Raw genomic sequence first — 26,390 nt, 5'->3', positions numbered from 1 at the left:
CTACGCAGTGTCGATACATACATACAGCATATACAGGGGGATGTACGGCCGTAATAGTGCAAGGTGGTGTTGCCCGTGGCAACCAGCCATATTTTCACTCGAAGCTTTGGAAATGAGATCAAACCTCTAATTGGTTGCTATGGGCAACTACATTTGATTTGAAGCTTTCCTATTTGTTTTTCTAACACAATTGGTTTCTAATATGATTATTTCGGATAATAAGGGTTAAATTCAAAGCAGGAAAATAATGCGGAGGATGGGAACGTGCGTTTTACACGCCTCTCAGAAACGTACAGCAATCCGGGAGCTCATACGGCGGTTTCCACATTTTTTTATCAGTACGGTAGGACTGTTGGTATAATGTTGTGCGCCGATATGACGATGTAATTGGGCGCTGCGGATCCCACGCGGCGCCATATAAGAGATATTACTAATAACCAGAGTACTGCGCGCTATCTGTGCTCACCTTGAATTATCCTTTTTCTCTTACAATTTAATGCATCTTTAATTTTTTGACAAAGTCAGCAGTAATGAGACGTCTGAGAGCCCGGGCTGTCAGAATCAGCGGAATGAATATTTCTGGTGAAAGGAAGGGGCTTCTTATCTCAGGGAATAATTAAATAGGACGGTGAGGCGTGGAAGGGGGGCTCGTCTCTTACTGACATGCTGGAGAAAGGGGGCAGCCACTTCCTCAAGGATACCCATGATAGAAGCGACTGATTTCCTGCTCCTTTCAGTTTTTGAAAGCAAAAGTTAATTGATCACAAGAATCTATGAACCGTGAAACGCCAGAGCCAGGGAGCATGAAAGGAGGCAGATTTCACATTCATACCCAATCTTTCCCCAACAAAGGCTATCTTCACCGTAGCAGATCCGCAGGCTGAGCCACTTGTAGGGTGTGTCACTATGTGCCCCATTCACCGGGGCTGAAACACGGAGAAAGCCAGATTGTTATCAGAACACAAGCAGAATGGCGTTACTACAAATACCAGCAGTCAATAAGAACACAGAAGAGTGTTTACAGGGGGTTTGGGGGGAGTCCCATGCACCCCCCTCAAGACAGGAGCACCTATTACCGCCTCCTAGTGCATGGGTCTTCAACCTGCTGCACTCCAGCTGCTGTGGAACTACACATCCCAGCATGCCCTGCATCATCCTATCTCTGACCCTGTGTGAGGCCACAGTTCACCTACCTCAGTGGCTACCTGCATCTCCTCAGTGGGAAATTGGAGGAGCCACCGTTGTGGAGGCAGCAATTTCAATTACATGAAAAACATTTTTTGGTTTCTACATAAAAAATGCATCAGTGAAATAACATTGCGATCTTACAAAACTCCAGATATAAGTCATTAAAAGACTAAACAATGGGGGTCATTCCGAGTTGATCGCTCGTTATTTTTTTCTCGCAACGGAGCGATTAGTCGCTAATGCGCATGCGCAATGTCCGCAGTGCGACTGCGCCAAGTAAATTTACTATGCAGTTAGGTATTTTACTCACGGCATTACGAGGTTTTTTCTTAGTTCTGGTGATCGGAGTGTGATTGACAGGAAGTGGGTGTTTCTGGGTGGAAACTGGCCGTTTTATGGGTGTGTGTGAAAAAACGCTACCGTTTCTGGGAAAAACACGGGAGTGGCTGGAGAAACGGAGGAGTGTATGGGCGAACGCTGGGTGTGTTTGTGACGTCAAACCAGGAACGACAAGCACTGAACTGATCGCAGATGCCGAGTAAGTCTGGAGCTACTCAGAAACTGCTAAGAAGTGTCTATTCGCAATTTTGAGAATCTTTCGTTCACAATTTTGATAAGCTAAGATACACTCCCAGTAGGCGGCGGCTTAGCGTGTGCAATGCTGCTAAAAGCAGCTTGCGAGCGAACAACTCGGAATGAGGGCCAATATATAAAAAAATGTGACCTAACCATTTGGTGGGTTAAAGCAATCTTCAGTGACATCACTGAGGCACTCTGTGATGTCATCAGTTCCTGGTAGAGAGATATAGATGTGACCACATACATCTATCCTCAAATCGCATCAAATAGCCCCGTTTGGTGCATGAAAAAAAGTGTCTAAGCTGCGACAATCGTCTTTTTTTGCTCAGTTTGTGTTTTATACACACTGCTAACGTAATAAAAGTGCAAGATACAGTATGTACAAGGTCCTATTAGAATTACAGACTGTACTCGAAAACAGGAACCAGCCCCAAAACTGGAAGAGACAGGTATCCAGCCTGGGCCAAAAACAATATTCCTTTATGAAAAAGTTATATTTTTGGTTGCACCATTAGATGTACCCAAAAACATCTCTCTTACACGCGGGAATGTTTTTAGGACCTCAGTAAATGGTGATCTGGTGGCTTTTAGTGATGTTTTGGCAACACGACTAATTAATCACGTCAGTGGATTTGACAGTTAACTTGTATTTAAAAAAATAATTAAAAAAAGTGGGAAAATTTTAGATTGAATTAAAATTTTCTACATCCCAAGAGAATGTTTTTATCCTACGGTCACTGGACGTTATGTGGTGGCAGCGCGCTGTATCCTCTCCAGATCTCCTGTGCTCCCTTAACTACAGAGAGCATCTGGATATTAAGGTATAATCACAGGGGACATGGGGGGAGGGGGCTCACCATGCCACGTATTGAGCGCACGTGTTGCTAGGCAACATCACAAATGCCAATAGAAAGAATAATTGTTAAGAAAAACGGAGCTTCAACCCAGGAACGTTATCCATGGAAAAGAGGGACCGACAGATAAAGTGTTGGGCCAGTGGCCTGAGTTCTATTCTAATGAGCGGGAAACAGCTACATACTGTATAAATTGTTTTAGTAACCCCAAAGTGAAGCATTAATAATAAACGGTGAACTGTCTAATAACACAAAATAGTAAGTGGCTAGCAGTCTGAACTGAACCAAACACTTGTTTTAGATGTCGACAGGTAAAAAAAGGTCGACACAAGTTTTTCATTGGGTTTTGGTGTGTATGTTGACATAGGTCGACATGGACACAGTATAAGTGTACCGCTGCGCTCGCCATGCTTCCCCCACCAGGTCCACTGACTTTTGATCCGTCGACATTTTAAATGTCTGTATTTTGACCTTGTCGGGATTTTGACCGTGGGTCAGTGGTTGCCGGGATTTTGACCGTCGGAATTTTGATTGTAGGTAAATTGACTGCATCCCATTCCACCACTTTATCCAAGACTCCTGCACCTTATCTCTCCATCCCCAACTCCTCTGCACCCCATCTCTCTGTCCCCAACTCCCCTGTACCCCATCTCCCCGTCCCCAACTCCCCTGTACCCCATCCCTCCATCCCCAACTCCTCTGCACCCCACCTCTCTGTCCCCAACTCCTCTGCACCCCATCTCTCCATCCCCAACTCTTCTGCACCCCACCTCTCCGTCCCCAACTCCCCTGTACCCCAATCCTCCATCCCCAACTCCTCTGCACCCCACCTCTCTGTCTCCAACTCCTTTGCACCTCATCTCTCCATCCCCAACTCCTCTGCACCCCATCTCTCTGTCCCCAACTCCTCTGCACCCCATCTCTCCGTCCCCAACTCCACTGTACCCCATCCCTCCATCCCCAACTCCTCTGCACCCCACCTCTCCATCCCCAAATCCTCTACACCCCACCTCTCTGTCCCCAACTCCTCTGCACTTCACCTCTCCATCCCCACCTCTCCATCCCCAACTCCTCTGCACCCCACCTCTCCATCCCCAACTCCTCTACACCCCACCTCTCCATCCCCAACTCCTCTGCACCCCACCTCTCTGTCCCCAACTCCTCTACACCCCATCTATCCATCCCCAACTCCTCTACACCCCACCTTTTCGTCCCCAACTACTGTACACCCCACCTCCCCATCCCCAACTCCTCTGCACCCCACCTCTCCATTCTCAACTCCTCTACACCCCACCCCTCCATCCCCAACTACTCTACACTCCATCTCTCCATTCCCTACTCCTCTACACCCCATCTCTCCAGCCCCAACTCCTCTACACCCCATCTCTCCAGCCCCAACTCCTCTGCACCCCACCTCTCCATCCCCAACTCCTCTGCACCCCACCTCTCCATCTCCAACTCCTCCGTACCCCACCTCTCCATTCCCAACTCCTTTACACCCCACCTCGCCAGCCCCAACTCCTCTGCACTCCACCTCTCTGTTACCAACTCCTCTACACCCCACCTCTCTCTCCCCAACTCTTCTGCACCCCACCTCTCCATTCCCAACTCCTCTACACCCCATCTTTCCATTCCCAACTCCTCCACACCCCAACCTCTCCATCCCCAACTCCTCTACACCCCATCTTTCCACCCCCAACTCCTCTACACCCCATCTTTCCATTCCCTACTCCTCTACACCCCACCTCTCCATCCCCAACTCCTCTACACCCCATCTTTCCATCCCCAACTCCTCTACACCCCATCTTTCCATTCCCTACTCCTCTACATCCCACCTCTCCATCTCCAACTCCTCTACACCCTATCTCTCCATCCCCAACTCCTCTGCACCCCACCTCTATTGTCCCAATTGCGGACAATACGGTAACGGTGGTAGAATCCTTCAGATTTCTAGGTTTCACAATAGCCAAGGATCTGAGGTGGAAGTCTAACATCGACGGCATTGTGGGAAAAGCCCAGCAGAGGTTCTACTTCTTACGACAACTTAGGAAGTTCAAACTGCCGCAGGAACTTCTGATCCTCTTTTACTCAGCAATTATTCAATCTGTTCTCCGCACCTCGATAATAGTGTGGTTTGGCTCAGCCCCAACCAATGATAGGAACAGACTACAGCGAATCGTTATGGTAGTGGAAAAAATTATAGGGACAAACCTCCCAGCAATTGAGGATATCTATTGGGCAAGGGTCACGAGCGGGTGGCAAGGATCATTGATGACCACTCCCACCCCGCTCACGTTCTGTTCCGTTGGCTGCCATCTGGCCGACTGTACAGCTTGTGGCTGGCGAGAACTGCTAGACACAGGAACAGTTTCTTCTCCCAAGCAACTATCTTGGTTAATTCGATAACTGCCTAGCACATTTCATGCCATACATGTAACATGTACTCAAGTACCCGTCATGCTTCTCCTCCCTATGTTATGTCATGTGTTGTATCTTGTCTGAGAGCTGTGGTCATCGGTAACAAATTCCTTGTGTATTATGTACTGATATACTTGGCAATAAACTGATTCCGATTCTCTCCGTCCCCAACTCTTCTGCACCCCATCTTTCCATCCCCAACTCCTCTACATCCATCTTTCCATCCCCAACTCCTCTACACCCCATCTTTCCATCCCAAACTCCTCTACACCCAATCTTTCCATCCCCAACTCCTCTACACCCCATCTTTCCATCCCCAACTCCTCTACACCTCTTCTTTCCATCACCGAATTCTCTACACCCCATCTATCCATCACCGAATTCCCTATACCCCATCTATCCATCCTCAACTGTTCTACACCCCATATCTCCATCTCCAAATCCTCTACACCCCATCTCTCCATCCCCAACTCCTCTACACCCCATCTCTCCATCTCCAACTCCTCTACACCCAATCTCTCCATCCCCAACTCATCTGCACCCCACCTCTCCATCCCCAACTCCTCTACACCCAATCTCTCCATCCCCAACTCCTCTACACCCCATCTCTCCATCTCCAACTCCTCTACACCCAATCTCTCCATCCCCAACTCATCTGCACCCCACCTCTCCATCCCCAACTCCTCTACACCCAATCTCTCCATCCCCAACTCCTCTACACCCCATCTTTCCATCCCCAACTCCTCTACACCTCTTCTTTCCATCACCGAATTCTCTACACCCCATTATCCATCACCGAATCCTCTATACCCCATCTATCCATCCCCAACTGCTCTACACCCCATCTCTCCATCTCCAAATCCTCTACACCCCATCTCTCCATCCCCAACTCCTCTACACCCCATCTCTCCATCTCCAACTCCTCTACACCCAATCTCTCCATCCCCAACTCATCTGCACCCCACCTCTCAGTCCCCAACTCCATTACATCCCATCTCTCCATTCTCTGCACCCCTATCTCCTGTACATTGTATCATTCCATCCCTGGCTATTGTACATCACATCACATCACTCCATTCCTGACATATGTACAGAATCCTGTACGTCTCCTCATCCATTCTTGCCCCTACAGTCCATCACTTGGTCCCTGCACCTCCATCCCCAACTCCTGTACACCCTGCACCTCCATCCCCGACTCCTGTGCACCCTGCACCTCCATCCCCTACTCCTGTACACCCTGCACCTCCATCCCCGACTCCTCTACACCCTGCACCTCCATCCCCGACTCCTGCACACCCTGCACCTCCATCCCCGACTCCTGTACACCCTGCACCTCCATCCCCGACTCCTGTGCACCCTGCACCCCCATCCCTGACTCCTGTGCACCCTGCACCTCCATCCCCGACTCCTGTACACCCTGCACCTCCATCCCCGACTCCTGTACACCCTGCACCTCCATCCCCGACTCCTGTACACCCTGCACCTCCATCCCCGACTCCTGTACACCCTGCACCTCCATCCCCGACTCCTGTACACCCTGCACCTCCATCCCCGACTCCTGTACACCCTGCACCTCCATCCCCGACTCCTGTACACCCTGCACCTCCATCCCCGACTCCTGTACACCCTGCACCTCCATCCCCGACTCCTGTACACCCTGCACCTCCATCCCCGACTCCTGTACACCCTGCACCTCCATCCCCGACTCCTGCACTCCCTGCACCTCCATCCCCGACTCCTGCACTCACTGCACCTCCATCCCCGACTCCTGCACTCACTGCACCTCCATCCCCGACTCCTGAACACCCTGCACCTCCATCCCCGACTCCTGCACTCCCTGCATCTCCATCCCCGACTCCTGTACACCCTGCACCTCCATCCCCGACTCCTGTACACCCTGCACCTCCATCCCCGACTCCTGTACACCCTGCACCTCCATCCCCGACTACTGTACACCCTGCATCCCTGATTCCTGTACACCCTGCACCTCCATCCCCGACTCCTGTACACTCTGCACCTCCATCCCCGACTCCTGTACACCCTCCATCCCCGACTCCTGTACACCCTGCACCTCCATCCCCGACTCCTGTACACCCTGCACCTCCATCCCCGACTCCTGCACTCCCTGCACCTCCATCCCCGACTCCTGTACACCCTGCACCTCCATCCCCGTCTCCTGCACACCCTGCACCTCCATCCCCGACTCCTGCACAGGGTGCACCTCCATCCCCGACTCCTGTACACCCTGCACCTCCATCCCCGTCTCCTGCACACCCTGCACCTCCATCCCCGACTCCTGTACACTCTGCACCTCCATCCCCGACTCCTGCACACCCTGCACCTCCATCCCCGTCTCCTGCACACCCTGCACCTCCATCCCCGACTCCTGTACACCCTGCACCTCCATCCCCGACTCCTGCACTCCCTGCACCTCCATCCCCGACTCCTGTACACCCTGCACCTCCATCCCCGTCTCCTGCACACCCTGCACCTCCATCCCCGACTCCTGCACAGGGTGCACCTCCATCCCCGACTCCTGTACACCCTGCACCTCCATCCCCGTCTCCTGCACACCCTGCACCTCCATCCCCGACTCCTGTACACTCTGCACCTCCATCCCCGACTCCTGCACTCACTGCACCTCCATCCCCGACTCCTGTACACTCTGCACCTCCATCCCCGACTCCTGTACACCCTCCATCCCCGACTCCTGTACACCCTGCACCTCCATCCCCGACTCCTGTACACCCTGCACCTCCATCCCCGACTCCTGCACTCCCTGCACATCCATCCCCGACTCCTGTACACCCTGCACCTCCATCCCCGTCTCCTGCACACCCTGCACCTCCATCCCCGACTCCTGCACAGGGTGCACCTCCATCCCCGACTCCTGTACACCCTGCACCTCCATCCCCGTCTCCTGCACACCCTGCACCTCCATCCCCGACTCCTGCACACCCTGCACCTCCATCCCCGTCTCCTGCACACCCTGCACCTCCATCCCCGACTCCTGCGCACCCTGCACCCCCACCCCCGACTCCTGTGCACCCTGCACCGCCATCCCTGACTCCTGTGCACCCTGCACCTCCATCCCCGACTCCTGTACACCCTGCACCGCCATCCCTGACTCCTGTGCACCCTGCACCTCCATCCCCGACTCCTGCACGCCCTGCACCTCAATCCCCGACTCCTGCGCGCCCTGCACCTCCATCCCCGACTCCTGCGCACCCTGCACCTCCATCCCCGACTCCTGTGCACCCTGCACCTCCATCCCCGACTCCTGTACACCCTGCACCTCCATCCCCGACTCCTGCACACCCTGCACCTCCATCCCCGACTCCTGTACACCCTGCACCTCCATCCCCGACTCCTGTACACCCTGCACCTCCATCCCCGACTCCTGTGCACCCTGCACCTCCATCCCCGACTCCTGCGCACCCTGCACCTCCATCCCCGACTCCTGCGCACCCTGCACCTCCATCCCCGACTCCTGCGCACCCTGCACCTCCATCCCCGACTCCTGCGCACCCTGCACCTCCATCCCCCACTCCTGCGCACCCTGCACCTCCATCCCCGACTCCTGCGCACCCTGCACCTCCATCCCCGACTCCTGCGCACCCTGCACCTCCATCCCCGACTCCTGTGCACCCAGCACCTCCATCCCCGACTCCTGTACACCCTGCACCTCCATCCCCGACTCCTGTACACCCTGCACCTCCATCCCCGACTCCTGCACACCCTGCACCCCCATCCCTGACTCCTGTACACCCTGCACCTCCATCCCCGACTCCTGCACACCCTGCACCTCCATCCCGTACTCCTGTACACCCTGCACCTCCATCCCCGACTCCTGTACACCCTGCACCTCCATCCCCGACTCCTGTACACCCTGCACCTCCATCCCCGACTCCTGTACACCCTGCACCTCCATCCCCGACTCCTGTACACCCTGCACCTCCATCCCCGACTCCTGTACACCCTGCACCTCCATCCCCGACTCCTGCACACCCTGCACCCCCACCCCCGACTCCTGTACACCCTGCACCCCCACCCCCGACTCCTGTACACCCTGCACCTCCATCCCCAACTCCTGTACACCCTGCACCTCCATCCCCGACTCCTGTACACCCTGCACCTCCATCCCCGACTCCTGTACACCCTGCACCTCCATCCCCGACTCCTGTACACCCTGCACCCCCATCCCCGACTCCTGTACACCCTGCACCTCCATCCCGTACTCCTGTACACCCTGCACCTCCATCCCCGACTCCTGTACACCCTGCATCCCTGATTCCTGTACACCCTGCACCTCCATCCCGTACTCCTGTACACCCTGCACCTCCATCCCTGACTCCTGTACACCCTGCACCCCCATCCCCGACTCCTGTACACCCTGCACCTCCATCCCGTACTCCTGTACACCCTGCACCTCCATCCCCGACTCCTGTACACCCTGCATCCCTGATTCCTGTACACCCTGCACCTCCATCCCCGTCTCCTGCACTCCCTGCACCTCCATCCCCGACTCCTGCGCACCCTGCACCTCCATCCCCGTCTCCTGTGCACCCTGCACCTCCATCCCCGACTCCTGCGCACCCTGCACCTCCATCCCCGACTCCTGCGCACCCTGCACCTCCATCCCCGACTCCTGCGCACCCTGCACCTCCATCCCCGACTCCTGTACACCCAGCACCTCCATCCCCGACTCCTGCACACCCTGCACCTCCATCCCCGACTCCTGTACACCCTGCACCTCCATCCCCTACTTCTGTACACCCTGCACCTCCATCCCTGACTCCTGTACACCCTGCACCGCCATCCCTGACTCCTGTGCACCCTGCACCCCCATCCCCGACTCCTGTACACCCTGCACCTCCATCCCCGACTCCTGTACACCCTGCACCTCCATCCCCGACTCCTGCACTCCCTGCACCTCCATCCCTGACTCCTGTACACCCTGCACCTCCATCCCCGACTCCTGTGCACCCTGCACCCCCATCCCGACTCCTGTACACCCTGCACCCCCGGCTCCTGTACACCCTGCACCTCCATCCCCGACTCCTGCACTCCCTGCACCGCCATCCCTGATTCCTGTACACCCTGCACCGCCATCCCTGACTCCTGTGCACCCTGCACCCCCATCCCCGACTCCTGTACACCCTGCACCTCCATCCCCGACTCCTGCACACCCTGCACCTCCATCCCCGACTCCTGCACTCCCTGCACCTCCATCCCCGACTCCTGTACACCCTGCACCTCCATCCCCGACTCCTGTGCACCCTGCATCCCCATCCCTGACTCCTGTACACCCTGCACCGCCATCCCTGACTCCTGTGCACCCTGCACCTCCATCCCTGACTCCTGTACACCCTGCACCTCCATCCCCGACTCCTGCACTCCCTGCACCTCCATCCCTGACTCCTGCACTCCCTGCACCTCCATCCCCGACTCCTGCACACCCTGCACCTCCATCCCCGACTCCTGCACACCCTGCACCTCCATCCCCGACTCCTGCACTCCCTGCACCTCCATCCCCGACTCCTGCACACCCTGCACCTCCATCCCCGACTCCTGTACACCCTGCACCTCCATCCCCGACTCCTGCACTCCCTGCACCTCCATCCCCAACTCCTGTGCACCCTGCACCCCCACCCCTGTACACCCTGCACCTCCATCCCCATCTCCCATGATCTCACCATCTCTTACTCCTGTAAATTCCAGGTAATATGAATGGCTCCTGTCCTCTCCAGAAGTCACAGAAGAAATAGTGTTGCGTTTTTATATGCACAACTGCAACTACGAGACCTGCTAGAACCTTCTCGGCTTTGCTCTGGAGAGCTGGTGCATTACCGTGAAGCTGAAGTTGGATGAAATGCTGTATGCGTCTGTTTTGGGAAGTGCTCTGCCCCATCTGCAAAACCTCTGCAGTTGCGGGAAAGAAAATGCACAAATTAGAGGGCAGGAGAAGTGCAGGAAACAGATCAACCCCCAAAGAATCGCCTCGTTAGCGCGCAGCATTGCTGATCGTTAAGGAGTTATAAAATGTGGGAGATTATCATTCCCATTGACCTCTCACCTTTTGCTGTTTTATTGGCCATTGGCCCAGAAGTTTTTCAGTAATGTACCAAGGTGAGCGCCATAAAATTAATTGGCGCTATAAACAGGCAGGTAAACCGCTCTCTGCTGCCCCATAATACAGTATTGCCGGGCACGCTGACTTACGGCGAGGGACCTATCAGCCCTGATTACTGGTATCTCTCGCTGCATCCATTACAGCGGAATACTGGAAGGAGTTTGTAAAAGTTTCACAACTAGTTTTAGTACAAGCTATTCCGTTTTCCCTGATATAACTGCCAGCACTGCTTATATATGTGCAAGTCATATTAAAATCAGCGCATTCTGATGTCATTGCTTTTGACTAGTGATGTCATCACTTCAGTCTTGCACTGAACGCCGCGCCTATGACCGGGGATATAGTCAGACCCTCTGATTTTATGGAACACGGCGGGGGGTACCAAGCAGATACAAAATCCAGAACCTAGGGCTACCTGCCATAAAGGTACGGCCATAGCAATACCCAACTTCCTAACCCGTCACGGCCATGCCCTATTCCTACCCAGACACACCTTCCTATGGCGGCCCGGGAAACAAGATCCTTTATCTCAGACAAAGACTTCCATACAGAGCGATTCCCTTCTGACTGGCCGTCTGCAGACATTAGGATTCTATACAGTATATTACCAGTTCATTTATCATTACTTCTCTCCGCCGGAAAACATCTCCCACTATGTCGCTTGTTACAGACCTTTCTTCCTCCGGGCTCAGTAAATTAGACTCGGATTCTCTTTGTCACTGGCGGAGATGAGATTTCATTCTCAATAACAGGTAAATATCCCGTCCGCCAGCCACGAACAAGAACATCTCAAATATTTGAGAAAGGTAATTATTGCGCCTCTCTCCGGCCTAATCTGGCCACAGTGTAAACAGCGCATCTGCTCCAATCTCTATACAAATGATAATGTCACAGTCTCCAGGAATTCACAATGCTCCTCCGCTGCGCCTGATACATCTCCCCCCCCCCTTTTATCCTGTCTAGGAGCCCCCCCGACCCACCCGACAGTGTGATTATACTTTAAATTATTCACTCTCACAGCAGAGTCCTGGAAGACGGGCGCAGAACGCGCGGCTAGAATCACACAGGTCAGGCGAGCGGAAGGCTGCCTGTAATTCCCAGAACAATTTAGGTTTAGACAAAATTGCACAAAGTAAGAAGGAAGCCTCGCAAAATGCCATCTAATGTAGTGCAATGGGTAACCCCCAGCACCCACCCAAACACGGCACCATTAGAGTAATGTAACGTTATCATTTATCCACCTGTATGAGTCTCATCTAACACTAAGCAACATAACGACCATTTCTGGAGTGGGGCAAAAAATAAAAAAAATTATGAATTATTGCAATAAAGTTGCCGCTCTTTAGGCTCCTTTAATCACTGGCACAATTAAAGACGTTATAACAACAGAATAGGCTGCGCTTAGAGATGAATTGTCATAACAACTGGTAAAATTTATTATACTTAAAATCTGTCAATTAGGACAATTAAAAATGCGTATACATTGCTTAAAATAACCTCTGATCATACTGTTGACAACAATTAAGCCTGTTCCAAATTAACCGTGAGACCCTGTTATTTGAAACCAAATGGATCCTGGGGCTATAGCATAGTCCCTGGGCTGGAAAGTATGTCCCAACGCTGGAGGATTAACAGTTCCAAAAAGATGCAAGATTTATGGAAATCGCAGGCGTGCCAGGAGAAACGCAGCAGATAAGCTGTGAAACGCGTCAGGTGTGAGCCCTCTGATCAATCTACTACAACCCACCACCTCAGCTTGGACCACCGCGGACCCTACATACTGCTCCATTGGAACCATATCCATTACCAAAGGACTGGACTTTGTTCATCCATACGCAATACTGGTGAGGACTTTCCATAAATCTTGCATCTTTTTGGAACTGTTAATCCTCCAGCGTTGGGACATACTTTCCAGCCCAGGGACTATGCTATAGCCCCAGGATCCATTTGGTTTCAAATAACAGGGTCTCACGGTTAATTTGGAACAGGCTTAATTGTTGTCAACAGTATGATCAGAGGTTATTTTAAGCAATGTATACGCATTTTTAATTGTCCTAATTGACAGATTTTAAGTATAATAAATTTTACCAGTTGTTATGACAATTCATCTCTAAGCGCAGCCTATTCTGTTGTTATATTGTTTTGCTATTCCATATAGGTGTAACTGACCTACCCAGGCAGCTGCTATACACACGGTTGATTGGAAACACACTCTCAGCGCCCCTTCCAACCTAGGTTGGTTTGTTCCATTTTTTTGCACACAATTAAAGACGTGTAAATCATAGCTCCTACCATTGTACTTAGGATGATCTATGCCCGATGTCCAAGCACCCTTCAACGGGAACGGGAAGGTACATGTAATCAGGGCAGCCAACGGGGGGGGGGGGGGGGGGGGGGGGACACTGTGGGGACTGGTGTCCCGGGCCCTTACAGAGAGGGTGACCCACCACTGGCTCCTACCACCAATACCTGGAGAGCTGCACCAGGCTGTGAGACAACAGAGGACTGATGCACAGGGAGGACTTCTTAAAACAAGCCTTCCCTGCGCATCTAAACCGTTCCTGTAGGTCCACCTACTGTATAAGTAATATCCCAATGTATGACCTCACATAGGGGTGGAGCAATGCCGCAGAATCTTTTTTTTTGTGAGGAGGGGGGAGGGGCCCTGTTTATTTTGTCGGTGTCGGGCCCCACAATTTCTGAAGGCAGCCCTGCGTATAATAGTGTAATTTGGAATGGAAGTTATTGGATCCAATGCTCCTATACCGCTCACATTTGCACTTACAATCAGGAGCACTTGCGTTGCGGCATGGTTTTTCAATGCTACAGTTGCGGACGATGCTGGCGACACCCACAATCTAATACGCTCATATGTTACTCTTAAGGCAGCCCCAAGACCGCGTATTTTCACATGTACCGCTACAGGCCTGCATATAACATACTTCATTTTTGGGGGCAAATTTGGAGCAATCTGGGGTGCAGTCGCCAGCATTCCAATGGCGTTGCAATGGCACATTACGGGCATTACCCGCAATTGAATCGCCCTCTAATGTCATGATTACAATTCTAATACGTTCTACCATTAAAATGGAGCTGACCGATGTAATATGTATTGCGATTTGGTGGATGAAGAAGGATAAGGGGGCCAGACATACTATAGGGGGCCAGGCACACCTTCCAATAAACCCTTTTATAAACAAAAAGTTCAGGCGTACAGTGAGGACTGGGCTACGCGGGTGAGCCGAGGTCATGTGATCTCCGGGCACTTCCTACGCACTCTGCTACACCAGCGAAGTGTAATATGTGTAGTGCGGTGCCGTGATCTCCCTCCGTCGCGTAGCGCTGCCATTTAATCGCCGCACATTTATTTCAGTAGATTAATCTCTTCCATATGGTTAATAGGATGAGCGATTATTTCAGGAGGTATTAGGCGATTGTGGTCAGGAAATGCTCATTATAACAGAGTGAACGTGGAAAGGGATTTTTTATTCATTTGGTCGGGGTGATTAATCTCTTGAGATTAATTGCATAAAATCCACTGTTTTCTTAAATGATTTCTCTAATGAGATTTAATTGCAGAGACTGAAAATAGATTGTGTAGTCCTAGCCGCGGAGAAGTGACAGACGCAGACACACGCACACACACACACACACACACACACACACACACACACACACACACACACACACACACACACACACACACACACACACACACACACACACACACACACACACACACACACACACACACCCTTTATGAGTATAATCAAAATAATGAATACTATTAAGTGAAACCAGAAAGATCATTTTCTGAAAGCTGGTCTTAAGCAATGTCTTGCGGTAAGGATCACGAGAGCTACAGAACTGTAATGTCAGTGTCCGTCACCTGCCTCTATGTATGTATAGGTTTTGTCCGTGCAAGTGTCAGTATATTTCAGTATTGCCCAACGCTACAGTATCAGGGGCAAACGCAGGATTTCTGGACGGGGGTCTTCAAATGTTTCTTTTTAGAGCGACTGTCGCCAGCCCATGAAGGACGCATATTAGCATGTAACAGGGTATAGGTGGTCATTCCGAGTTGTTCGCTCGCTAGCAGTTTTTAGCAGCCGTGCAAACGCTATGCCGCCGCCCACTGGGAGTGTATTTTAGCTTAGCAGAAGTGCGAACGAAAGGATCGCAGAGCGGATACAAAGTTTTTTTGTGTAGTTTTAGAGTAGCTCAAAACCTACTCAGCGCTTGCGATCACTTCAGACTGTTCAGTTCCCGTTTTGACGTAACAAACACGCCCTGCGTTCACCCAGCCACGCCTGCGTTTCTCCTGGCACGCTGCGTTTTTTCGAACACTCCCTGAAAACGGTCAGTTGACACCCAGAAACGCCCACTTCATGTCAATTACTCTGCGGCCAGCAGTGCGACTGAAAAGGATCGCTAGACCCTGTGTGAAAGTACATAGTTCATTGTAATAGTACGTCGCACGTGCGCATTGCTCTGCATACGCATGCGCAGAAGTGCTGTTTTTTTGCCTCATCGTTGCACAGCGAACGAATGCAGCTAGCGATCAACTCGGAATGACCTATGACCACCATAGTCTGCCCCAAGCAAAGTGCAGGTTATGTATTACAGTACATCAGACATACGCAGGCCCAATGATCTCGGATAGCATATTCTTACCTACTATCCAGCGCTCTCCTCCGGGAGAAGCACAGAGGAGGAATGCCGCTGACTGAAGGTGGGAGCAGAGTCCAGCTCTATGCATAATTAGGCCGCGCCTTCTTGCGGGGAATGCCCAATTAGCGGGGCCAATAGGACGTGAGAGGCGAGGCCAATGTGGTGTGATTTGCATAAAAAAGCATCAGATTGGCTCCGCCCCCTCATGAGCAACCCGCAAATCGTGGCGTTATCCTGCTGGTATTGGAAGTGAGCAGGTTGCTGGAGGGCAGTCTACTCTGCTGGGGGTGCGGGGGGCTGCCCACAAATTCGGGAGTAGACAAGTATGGGTAAACCTCTTACCAGATTTTCCACACACACACACACACACACACACACACACACACACACACACACACACACACACACACACACACACACACACACACACACACACACACGGTAGGAAAATCTGCTGCCACTGGGCATGTGCCGCCATTACACCCTTTATACTGCATGTAGTGACTGCTGGTCAGGCTGTGGGGAAAGGGGATTTCTGGGCAACTGGAACCCCTCCTCCGCCCCCCGCATTTGTTTATAAGTATGAGTATGCTTATTCTGTATTATTATTCATAATGCTTTGCCATTTAATATTAATTAGGAAGGAGTACTAAATAAACCAATACCCCAAAAATGATAAGCATGATGGGGAATGTAGCTCTATACGGATCACCTACATAGACTGTACCTTGTATAGTAATATTATATCCACCCCTTCAGCAGCAATATGGGGTCACCGAGTACAGTAGGTAGAGAATTTGGACATGTCTAGTGCATGGCTTCTGTATCTGTATAGTTTGGCTATGCCCTCGGTTGGGGGAGCAGCCATTGGTTCATCATACCTGTACTTGTGTAAAACTCAGATCATATTGCCAAGTAAGACACTAACGTTTCCTCTACTGTACCCTGCACACCGGTCATTAAGCCCTGGGTACAGACTGGGACTTCACTGGGCCTCGATTTAAAATGTAAGAAATCTTCCTCATAAATAACCACATGATATTATTGTCCTCCACCAGTAGATATAACAGAGCTGGGGGGGACACTTTTATAAATAATTGTCTTATTATAATAATGCTACATAGCAATCAGGCAATTAAGGACAGGTGTGTCACTACTGCACGACTAGTCGGCAGATACAGCGCAGCAGCGGCGGCGAGCGGCGCAGTACATCCAGAGGAGGACAGCCATGCTGGTAGGAGCACAGACTTGGAGGACTCTAGATAACATTGGACGTTAAATCATTTCTGAATGCTATATAATCCTGAGTAAGGTCTGGCCCAGAGAAGTCATCTGGAATCAGAGGAGGTGTGGAGAGAGTCAGTAACAGGAAGATTACATGTGACTAATGAGTATAGGAGTATGAGATACAACGTTCTCTACCCCGGACCTGTCCTCCATTATTATCAGAGGTCTGCTGAGGTGGGGACAGAGCGTGCTGTGCACATGGAAGAGGCGCTGCAGAAGCTCTGACCACCTCCAGACCCATTCCCTGAAAACACCCCTTCCATGCCACACAGATCCCGGTGCTTCTGGAACTGAGACATACGTTCTGATTAGTGGAACCACGGGACAGTCCTAATATGAAGAGAGTGTTGGGAGGTATGAAGCACTGATACTGCACCATCTGCTCGTACAGGAGGCTACTTTCCCTACAAGAGGCTACGACCCTCCAGATCAGCCACTCACCAGCCTCCACACCCTGCTGACCTGCCTCTGACCAGCCTCCACGCCCTGCAGACCTACCCCTGACCTGCCTCTGCACCCTGCAGACCAGCCTCTCGCCAGCCTCTGCACCCTCCAGATCAGCCTCTGACCAGCCTCGCACCCTCCAGTTCAGCTTCTCATCAGCCTCTGCACCCTCCAGATCAGCCTCTGACCAGTCTCGCACCCTCCAGATCAGCCTCTCGCCAGCCTCCGCACCCTCCATTAGATACAACGCTCTCTAACCCTGACCTGTCCTCCATTATTATCAGAGGTCTGCTGAGGTGGGGACAGAGCGTGCTGTGCACATGGAAGAGGCGCTGCAGAAGCTCTGACCCCCTCCAGCCCCATTCCCTGAAAACACCCCTTCCATGCCACACAGATCCCGGTGCTTCTGGAACTGAGACATGCGTTCTGATTAGTGGAACCACAGGACAGTCCTAATAAGAAGAGAGTGTTGGGAGGTATGAAGCACTGATACTGCACCATCTGCTCGTACAGGAGGCTACTTTCCCTACAAGAGGCTACGCCGCTACACCACTAAAGACCTGCCTCTGACCAGCCTCCACACCCTCCAGATCAGCCTCCGCACCCTCCAGATCAGCCTCTCGCCAGCGTCCGCATACTACAGATCAGCCTCCGCACTCTCCAGATCAGCCTCTCGCCAGCCTCCGCATCCTCCAGATCAGCCTCTCGCCAGCCTCCGCACCCTCCAGATCAGCCTCTTGCCAGCCTCCGCACCCTCCAGATCAGTCTCTCACCAGCCTCCGCACCCTCCAGATCAGCCTCTCGCCAGCCTACGCTCCCTCCAGATCAGCCACTCGCTAGCCTCCAGCAACCTCCAGATCAGCCTCTCGCCAGCCTCTGCACATTACAGAGCTGCCTCTCACCAGCCTCCGCACCCTCCAGATCAGCCTCTCATCAGCCTCTGCACCCTCGAGATCAGCCCCTGACCAGTCTCGCACCCTCCAGATCAGCCTCTCGCCAGCCTCCGCAACCCTCCAGATCAGCTTCTTGCCAGCCTCCACACCGTCCAGATCAGCCTCTTGCCCAGCCTCTGCACCCTCCAGATCAGCCTCTCACCAGCCTTTGTACCCTCCAGATCAGCCACTCACCAGCCTCCACACCCTGCTGACCTGCCTCTGACCAGCCCCCACGCCCTGCAGACCTACCGCTGACCTGCCTCTGCACCCTCCAGATCAGCCTCTGACCAGTCTTGCACCCTCCAGATCAGCCTCTGACCAGTCTTGCACCCTCCAGATTAGCCTCTGACCAGTCTCGCACCCTTCAGATCAGCCTCTGACCAGTCTCGCACCCTCCAGATTAGCCTCTGACCAATCTCGCACCCTCCAGATTAGCCTTTGACCAGTCTCGCACCCTTCAGATCAGCCTCTGACCAGTTTCGCACCCTCCAGATTAGCCTCTGACCAGTCTTGCACCCTCCAGATCAGCCTCTGACCAGCCTCGCACCCTCCAGTTCAGCTTCTCATCAGCCTCTGCACCCTCCAGATCAGCCTCTGACCAGTCTCGCACCCTCCAGATCAGCCTCTCGCCAGCCTCCGCACCCTCCAGTTCAGCCTCTCGCCAGCTTCCGCACCCTCCAGATGAGCCTCCGCACCCTCCAGATCAGCCTCTTGCCAGCCTCCGCACCCTCCAGATCAGCCTCTCGCCAGCCTCCGCACCCTCCAGTTCAGCCTCTCGCCAGCCTCCGCACCCTCTAGATCAGCCTTTCACTAGCCTCCGCAACCCTCCAGATTAGCCTCTTGCCAGCCTCCGCACATTACAGAGCTGCCTCTCACCAGCCTCTGCACCCTCCAGATCAGCCTCTGACCAGTCTCGCACCCTCCAGATCAGCCTCTGACCATCCTCGCACCCTCCAGTTCAGCCTCTGACCAGCCTTTGTACCCTCCAGATCAGCCTCTCGCTAGCCTCTGCACCCTCCAGATCAGCCTCTCGCCAGCCTCCGCACATTACAGACCTACCTCTGACCAGCCTCCGCACCTTGCAGACCTAACTCTGACCAGCCTCTGCACCTTACAGACCTGCCTCTGACCAGCCTCCACACCCTGCAGACCTGCCTCCACACCCTGCAGACCTACCTCTGACCAGCCACTGCAGCCTCCAGATCGTGTAGCGCTACGTCTTGGTAGGTGATCACCTGACACAGATATACCAATGACTTGGGACTGACTCACTAATGTACTCCCTGAATGTAATCATTAAGGCGCATCATGCTTACAAATCCACTGCTCTCAGGGAGATTGCGCTGACATGCCTTACTGACGGAGACCTCCCACTTACTGACGCAGGCCTCCCACTTACTGACGCAGACCTCCCACTTACTGACGCAGGCCTCCCACTTACTGACGCAGGCCTCCCACTTACTGACGCAGGCCTCCCACTTACTGACGCAGGCCTCCCACTTACTGACGCAGGCCTCCCACTTACTGACGCAGACCTCCCACTTACTGACGCAGACCTCCCACTTACTGACGCAGGCCTCCCACTTACTGACACACAGTTCATCCTTGTTAGCGCTCATCGGAGTAGAACTGTATTTTCTGGTTTGCTATGCTACATGCCCTTTCCCAGAAGTGTATTTTCCTGAATAAAGCCGGCTTATCTGTATATTGGCCTCACGTCGCCCTTACCTCTGCCCATTGCACATAATGAGAGAACACAGCTCAGTCCTGTCATTGCTCTGTATTGTGGAGCTGCCGTAGAAGGAGAGAAAGTGCTTTGTCCAGACCTCTAAGTTGTGCCGACTCGCTCTCACTCTCATATTGATTCAGCCACAATTCTGCCGCTATCCCCGCCTGCATTTCCTTCACGCTAAATTTATTTTGTATCCTGATTTATTTTTATTATTGAATTTCGCTGAAGCGCCTGTTGTAAGAGAGCGGAGACTGTTATTGAGCATTTTCCCATAGAAGAACGGAAACAATTTAATTCTCCCGTGTCGCCCTCGGTAGGAATGTAAATAGATTTATAACGTACGATGATCAATCTTGCGCGCTGCGTGTAGAGTAATTAAGGATGCGGATGGGAAATTAAATACACACAGAGAAAACGGGACCCGGGAATGAGAAAGAGGCATTACTATGATTGTATTAAACAAATTCACCTCAGTAATCGCTCGTCGTCTACAGAGAGAGATCAGCCCCAACCCCCCGGATCCTGCCCACTCCCCCAAAGAAGTAGGCAACCTGACGCGTTTCATTCATCATCATGACCATGACCCCCCCTATGCTGCAAATAGCATTGCACCAGGGTGGAGGGGGTAGAGTAGTAATCACACCATTTCGGTAACACCCCCCCCTCCCCCCCCCCCCCCCCACACACACGTCTGCCCTCCTAAACTTTCAAAACTTATTCTGTTATCCCCATCTCAGGATAGCAGTAAGAAGCGGCAATAAGAGGAATTGAAAAATAAAGTTTTATTCTTTAAATGAAGAATTTAGCAATGTTTAAAAGTTTTATCAGTATTTTTGATCTATTTAAATAAAAAAAGTTTGGGAGTGGAACTGTGTGCACGACGGGCAGATTATAGGCCTAATTCAGACCTAAACGCTCCTCTGCGAATTTGCAGAGGTTTGCGATCAGATAGTCGCCACCCAGACAGAGTGAATACTCGCCCCGTGCAAGTCTGCGAAAAGGTTTACAAACGCCGGTCAGCCGTAAATCTGTTCACAACTCACTCACCATCTAATGATTTTTCCAGTCTGTGCGCAGCTCAGGACTTACTCCTACAGTGCGAAAGAATCACGGTGATCGGGCCGGAGCAGACGTCACCCTGAAAACACTTGGTCACGCCTGCGTTTTTACTGACACTCCCAGAAAATGGCCAGTTACCACCCCCAAAACGCCCGCTTCCTGTCAATCAACTTACGTACGCCTATCGATGAAAAAAGACGCTGGATTATTTCACAGTTTGGCCTCGCGCCTGCGCACTACGATCCGCATGCATGCGCAGTCGATCGATAATCAGTCACCTTGCAAATTCGCACAACTGCAATCATGTCTGAATTAGGCCCTATATTCGGGTATACGCGGTAAATGTACAGGACTCATTGTACGCTTTACATTTTACAAAGACCACAGAAGATCAGAGAATTACTTTTATCCTCCTGTGTTTTGTTACTTGATATAACAAAGCCGGTACGGAGGCTCGGAGTAATAAGATCAGGCTGCGTACATGTGCACCGGTCCCTTCAGACTGCAGCCGAGTGTGACCCGAATGTCACACAATCTGTTTGGCATCAGAAGTGAAGCTGGATATCTGCAATGAGCGTGCTGCGCTGAGGATGGAGTGCCTCCGGCTTCCTGGGAGAGAGCTGCTGCTGCGGCATTACATACATCGTCAGCGTTACGCCACAAATATCACACGCTTGCGTTCATTGCACTGTATCAGGCCTGGCCAACCTGTGGCTCTACAGATTTTGTAAAACTTCACATCCCAGCATGCCCCACCACAGTTTTAGCATTACCTAATAGCAAAACATGCTGTGACTTGTAGTTCCACAACAGCTGGAAAGCCACGGGGGTGCCCAGGCCTGCTTCAGATAGATAAATGCTCATTACAGTTTGGCTACAAGTGCATCGTCTGGCTTCAAAGGTAAATCTGGGCAGGGGCCCCCCAATGCTGCACTAGCCCCTCCTTCTGAGTGTGTGCGGTGAGACAGAGGGGTAGATACTCCAGCTGCTGTTATTAGAGCATTGCAGGGATCCTGGGGTGCACATAACAGTGGTGGCTGGAGGGTCACCATCATCTCTGGGCACCGTAGTGGGCACACCCTCTGCTACCTTTGTAGTTTTGCCATTTTTGTTTCATCACAAACGTTGCACTTACGGTAAATGCAATGTTAGCAAATCAACCATATTGTCACAGCAATGACCCATTTATCCTTCCGATACTTCTCAGTAGGCACTGGCAATGCCAGCGCTACCACTTGGCATAAAGAGGCGGTCACCTAAGCCACCAGGTGGGGGGGGGGGGGGGAGAGGAGTAGGTAGTAACTACACAAGTCCAGGATTGTCTGGGGCTCAGTCAGGGCGGGGTAAAGTCCCCCCTTTGTGCAGCGGCACACAATATAGTTAATATAACGTATATAAAATTAAGGCTTGCACTTGTAATATCCAAATGGTTTTGAAGTTGTCCCCTGGAACTTTCTCCTCCCCACTGCTATATAACGCATTGTCCCTCCCATGGCTGCCTAACCCCGCCTCCAAGGGAATCAGAATGATTGACATAATCTCCTCCTATCAGAGCGTGGTACAGGCCTTACAGCAAGCACTGGTGGATAATGACAAAGAAATATTGTCAAAAATGAAATATTTATGAAATAATAATTAGTGAGGGAATGAGTCATTTTGTCTGTCTGACTTGTGCAGATTACGCACAGTGAGTAGGTGGAGGGTTAGCCCCCTGACACAGGGACTTATCTGGAAAAGCTATGTGGGAATTTGCGCTAATGGAACCTGACAAAATATATTTGGCTACTTAAGAGTCATTTTTTTTTGTGGCCTAGTGAAAGACAAATGGATCCTGTGCAATGAAATAACCCCCCGACTAGGATAAACATTTACAAGGTTAAGTCCAGATTATCTTCAAACTTGTCAGGAGTTGCCACTTGAACAGAAAGCATCTGTTGTCTAAGTCTTACCCGGGATACACAGTAATTACCAGGAGGAATTCTGGAAGGAATTTGATGTGCATTAGCCAAGTGATGGAATAAGAGAATAGAGTGCTCGGAGCAGCGTACGGAGGGCCACGGGTGCGCCGGGAGAGGGATGGTATGGGAAGCAGCAAGAGAGGAGAGGAAAGAGGAGGAGCACAAGTATCACAGGCCATCCATCTCCCCCTGGCACGTGTTTATACTGGATATAATATATACACTCTGCACAACACTACTGCATAGAAGCCAGTTTTCCCTGACATAAAATTATTTCTAACACCACAAGAGTAATCTGTGCAAACAATACAGTAACCCTGCTAGGAACCCACACCTATCCCCAGCTATAGGGAAGAGGAATAGAAGTGTCGGAGACTCAGCACCGGGCAGCTGCGTAACATGGAAGAGTCACCATGACTTCTCAGACAGTGGAGCAATAGTCAATGGTTTTGCCATCGACAGTGGAGGTCCAATGTTTTTCCTCTATCGATTGTATAGATCTGACGGTGATGCGATGATTATTTCCTGCTTCTTTTGCACAGAACTTTGCCCGTTTGCGTAGGTACAACCCTGCCCTCCTTTTGCGATTGGTCCGCCGCATTCACCTGACCCACAGTAGCGATGCCCATCGATGGTTTCCTGATCTCAGTGTAAAATACAGATGGTACCATAGATGGAGGTTCTACATGGCGAATCATTCGATGGCCATCCCTAGAGGAGATCCGGGATTACTGTCAGACGTGAGGACTTGCTGTGCGGGGACGTGACCTCTGCGTCTGATGGCACGCATGCACAGTTATACGGTCACAAGGCGAGCAATGCGGTGCTGGGGACTGCACGTGACCTCTGCGTCTGATGGCACGCATGCACCGTTATACGGTCACAAGGCAAGCGATGCGGTGATGGGGACTGCACGTGACCTCTGCGTCTGATGGCACGCATGCACCGTTATACGGTCACAAGGCGAGCGATGCGGTGATGGGGACTGCACGTGACCTCTGCGTCTGATGGCACGCATGCACCGTTATACGGTCACAAGGCGAGCGATGCGGTGCTGGGGACTGCACGTGATCTCTGCGTCTGATGGCACGCATGCACCGTTATACGGTCACAAGGCAAGCGATGCGGTGCTGGGGACTGCACGTGACCTCTGCGTCTGATGGCACGCATGCACCGCTATACGGTCACAAGGCAAGCGATGCGGTGATGAGGACTGCACGTGACCTCTGCGTCTGATGGCACGCATGCACCGTTATACGGTCACAAGGCAAGCGATGCGGTGCTGGGGACTGCACGTGACCTCTGCGTCTGATGGCACGCATGCACCGTTATACGGTCACAAGGCAAGCGATGCGGTGCTGGGGACTGCACGTGACCTCTGCGTCTGATGGCACGCATGCACCGTTATACGGTCACAAGGCAAGCGATGCGGTGATGAGGACTGCACGTGACCTCTGCGTCTGATGGCACGCATGCACCGTTATACGGTCACAAGGCGAGCGATGCGGTGATGGGGACTGCACGTGACCTCTGCGTCTGATGGCACGCATGCACCGTTATACGGTCACAAGGCGAGCGATGCGGTGCTGGGGACTGCACGTGACCTCTGCGTCTGATGGCACGCATGCACCGTAATACGGTCACAAGGCGAGCGATGCGGTGATGGGGACTGCGCGTGACCTCTGCGTCTGATGGCACGCATGCACCGTTATACGGTCACAAGGCGAGCGATGCGGTGCTGGGGACTGCATGTGACCTCTGCGTCTGATGGCACGCATCCACCGTTATACGGTCACAAGGCGAGCGATGCGGTGATGAGGACTGCACGTGACCTCTGCGTCTGATGGCACGCATGCACCGTTATACGGTCACAAGGCGAGCGATGCGGTGATGGGGACTGCATGTGACCTCTGCGTCTGATGGCACGCATGCACCGTTATACGGTCACAAGGCGAGCGATGCGGTGATGAGGACTGCACGTGACCTCTGCGTCTGATGGAACGCATGCACCGTTATACGGTCACAAGGCGAGCGATGCGGTGATGAGGACTGCACGTGACCTCTGCGTCTGATGGCACGCATGCACCGTTATACGGTCACAAGGCGAGCGTTGCGGTGCTGGGGACTGCATGTGACCTCTGCGTCTGATGGCACGCATGCACCGTTATACGGTCACAAGGCGAGCGATGCGGTGCTGGGGACTGCACGTGACCTCTGCGTCTGATGGAACGCATGCACCGTTATACGGTCACAAGGCGAGCAATGCGGTGATGGGGACTGCACGTGACCTCTGCGTCTGATGGCACGCATGCACCGTTAGACGGTCACAAGGCAAGCGATGCGGTGCTGGGGACTGCATGTGACCTCTGCGTCTGATGGCACGCATGCACCGTTATACGGTCACAAGGCGAGCGATGCAGTGATGGGGACTGCACGTGATCTCTACGTCTGATGGCACGCATGCACCGTTATACGGTCACAAGGCGAGCGATGCGGTGATGGGGACTGCACGTGCTCTCTGCGTCTGATGGCACGCATGCACCGTTATACGGTCACAAGGCGAGCGATGCGGTGATGGGGACTGCACGTGATCTCTACGTCTGATGGCACGCATGCACCGTTATACGGTCACAAGGCGAGCGATGCGGTGCTGGGGACTGCACGTGCTCTCTGCGTCTGATGGCACGCATGCACCGTTATACGGTCACAAGGCGAGCGATGCAGTGATGGGGACTGCACGTGATCTCTACGTCTGATGGCACGCATGCACCGTTATACGGTCACAAGGCGAGCGATGCGGTGATGGGGACTGCACGTGACCTCTGCGTCTGATGGCACGCATGCACCGTTATACGGTCACAAGGCGAGCGATGCGGTGCTGGGGACTGCACGTGACCTCTGCGTCTGATGGCACGCATGCACCGTTATACGGTCACAAGGCGAGCGATGCGGTGCTGGGGACTGCACGTGACCTCTGCGTCTGATGGCACGCATGCACTGTTATACGGTCACAAGGCAAGAGATGCGGTGCTGGGGACTGCATGTGACCTCTGCGTCTGATGGCACGCATGCACCGTTATACGGTCACAAGGCGAGCGATGCGGTGATGGGGACTGCACGTGACCTCTGCGT

General features: G+C 52.7%; 1 protein-coding gene across 4 annotated transcripts in view; it reads right to left on the bottom strand.

Moving 5' to 3' along the window:
- ROBO3 (roundabout guidance receptor 3) overlaps positions 1-26,390 on the bottom strand; it is a 510,456-nt gene that overhangs the window by 249,738 nt on the left and 234,328 nt on the right. The window lies entirely within an intron of this gene.

Source organism: Pseudophryne corroboree, chromosome 10 (genome assembly GCF_028390025.1).
Source record: "Pseudophryne corroboree isolate aPseCor3 chromosome 10, aPseCor3.hap2, whole genome shotgun sequence".
Lineage (NCBI taxonomy): Eukaryota > Metazoa > Chordata > Amphibia > Anura > Myobatrachidae > Pseudophryne > Pseudophryne corroboree.
The sequence above is the reverse complement of the archived record's forward strand: the minus strand, read 5'-3'. Positions and strand labels throughout refer to the sequence as shown.